Consider the following 2,907-nt stretch of genomic DNA (forward strand, 5'->3'; position numbering starts at 1 on the left):
TCACACTATGCATTAACCACCTACTAATTTTGCAAAACATACATCTTCACAAATTTGCAATACATTAACCATCTACGAATTTTGTTATGCCTTTATCCTCACAATCTTGCATTCAACATACAGAAAGATTTCTTATAAAATTCATATATACATCACAAAATAAAATGGACCAACATATATGCATTCACCAACATATCCTCACATATCTTGCAATTGTTTCACCCACACATCCTCACATAGGCGCTTCGGTACCCGAGTCGAGGGGAGGAGGAAGAACGGGCTGGTGGGTGGGGTAGGGCCCGCCCGCAGCATCACTTGCCTCTTCGGTACCTACCGCCACCACCTCGGGCGGTAGGCCACCGAAGCCTACCGCCTCAAACTGTGGCGGTAGGCCCTTTCCCCCGTCAGTACGCGCCGACGGCCGTCAGTCGTCGTTAGAGGGCCTACCGCCACTGATGATGGCGGTAGGACGTGCAAACCTACCGCCGGCCCTCCTGACGGTAGTCAAAAGGGTCAGATCCCGAAATAGTTTTAGACAGGGGTCAGATCTTGAATTTCTTTGTAAAAAGGGTCAAAACACGAAATTTTGCCTCAAATGTCCTCTCGACGAATCATTCATGGGTATGGCCGGCATTACCTTTCTCCCGGTCATGTCCTTTTCTCAGAAGGGCATGGGCTGATTGTACACCTGGTGAGCCCCCGGTCGTCTGATTGACAGTGTATGGCTGATATATGATGGCCCGTCCCGTGATGATACTCCGGTTCACCACCCCTCACTCTTGCAAACTTTCTCCAGTGTGTGGCTGATATATGACGGCCGAGGATCGCCGGTTCACCACCACTCACTCTTGCAAACCACACTCGAGTTCGCCAGCTTTCCATTTGTTCTCTGCTAATCAGCCCAACCTCTAGCGAGTTGCAAATCTCGTGACTGTGAGCCGGCATGGCGGAGAAGACGGTGGTCCTCTACCCCTCACTAGGCGTCGGCCATTTGAACCCCATGGTGCAGGTGGCCAAGGCCTTCCTCCGCCGCGGCGTGGCCGTCACCATCGCCGTCGTCGACCCGCCGGGGAAGGACCCCGTGCTGGAAGCCGCGGTCACCCGCCTCGCCAGCGCTTCCCCCTCCATAGCAGTCCACCTCCTGCCCATCCAGCCTGCGAGCACCAATGAGCAGTACTCCAACACAGCTTTGCGCATGCTCGACGAGCTCCGCCTCGCAAGCCCTGTGCTCCGGGAGTTCCTCACCTCACTCCCTGCCGTCGACGCCATCGTGCTCGACATGTTCTGCATCGACGTGCTCGACGTCGCCGCGGAGCTCGCCGTCCCCGCGTACATGTTCTACGCGTCCGCCGCAGCCGACCTCGCGATCTACCTCCAGGTTCCTGATGTCTGCCGCGCGGCGCCTTTCTCGTTCAAGGATATGGGAGACACGACGCTGCCCTTCTCCGGCGTGCCGCCGGTTCGCGCTCTGGACATGCCGGACACCATGGCAGACCGGGAGAGCGACCTGTGCAAGAGACGAGTGCATCAGCTCGCGCGGATGCCGGAAGCGAGAGGCATTCTGGTGAACAGCTTCGAGTGGCTGGAGTCCAGGGCCGTCAAAGCGCTCCGGGATGGCCTCTGCGTGTCCGGCGGCCGCTCCACGCCGCATATATACTGCATCGGGCCACTGGTCGACGGCGGCGTGAGCGGTGAAAGCGGCGAGAGGCACGATTGCCTCGAGTGGCTGGACAGGCAGCCAAAGCAGAGCGTGGTGTTCCTCTGCTTCGGCAGCGGGGGTGTTTTCTCGGCGGCTCAGCTGAAAGAGATGGCCGGCGGGCTAGAGAACTCCGGGCACAGGTTCCTGTGGGCCGTGCGTAGCCCACGCGAGGAGCAGAGCAAGTCCGGCGAGCCGGAGTTGGAGGCGTTGCTTCCTGATGGTTTCTTGCAGAGAACCGGAGACAGGGGCTTGGTTCTGAAGAACTGGGCGCCACAGGCGGAGGTGCTGCGGCACGAGGCAGTGGGAGCGTTCGTGACGCACTGCGGGTGGAACTCGGCGCTGGAGGCGGTCATGTCCGGCGTGCCGATGATCTGCTGGCCGCTGTACGCGGAGCAGAGGCTGAATAAGATACACCTGGTGGAGGAGATGAAGATTGGGGTGGCGATGGAGGGCTACGAGGAGTCGTCCCTGAAGGCCGAGGAGGTGCAAGCCAAGGTGAGGCTGGTAATGGAGTCCGAGGAAGGGCAAAAGCTTCGAGAGAGGGCGGCCATGGCGAAAGAGATGGCTGCAGACGCCGTCAAGGAAGGTGGGTCTTCCGACGTGGCATTTTACGCCTTCTTGAAGCATGTGGAAGATGAACAATCTCGAGGAGCGCCAAATCCGGCCATTAAGTGATCAACCTCCGATGATGTGCCTCTTTTCGTCAGAAAAGATGGGTGCGCAAGATGCACACGAGTCGTGCTGGATTCACTCTTTCTCAGAAGAAGAAAAAAAGGCGTCTGCTCAAAAAAAAAAAAAGAAGAAGATGGAAATCAAAAGAGATGCAGTGGCTTGTCCTTGCCTCTTTCGCAGGATTTGTACGGTGCAGGCGTGCGTGTCGAATTCGTAATTTAGCTCTTCCGCAGCATTTGGCCCTCATTGGGACGTTGCATATTTCTTACTGGCAGTATGCGTACTTCAGTATAGCCTCATATGCTCGTCTCAGTCCTTCGGTATTGATTCGAAAATAGGATCCTGTGGCTGACGTTCACGGGGACAGGTGACCTTAGGTCAACTCCAGACCCCATTCTGTCCAGACCCATACGTTTAGGTTAAATGAACAAATCGGGCGGCCCGGCGTGCGGGAGCAAACGGACTTTTGTCCGTTTTGTGTCCGCTTTCGACCCATTCATGGCCCAAATTTGCGCCGTTTTTGGGGTGAAACGGGC

At 56.7% G+C, this 2,907-nt stretch overlaps 1 pseudogene; it reads left to right on the top strand.

The window, feature by feature from the left end:
* Positions 1–723: 723 nt before the first annotated feature.
* Positions 724–2,639, top strand: LOC123070681 (anthocyanidin 5,3-O-glucosyltransferase-like; annotated as a pseudogene).
* Positions 2,640–2,907: the final 268 nt, after the last annotated feature.

This window comes from Triticum aestivum, chromosome 3B (assembly GCF_018294505.1).
Source record: "Triticum aestivum cultivar Chinese Spring chromosome 3B, IWGSC CS RefSeq v2.1, whole genome shotgun sequence".
Classification (NCBI taxonomy): domain Eukaryota; kingdom Viridiplantae; phylum Streptophyta; class Magnoliopsida; order Poales; family Poaceae; genus Triticum; species Triticum aestivum.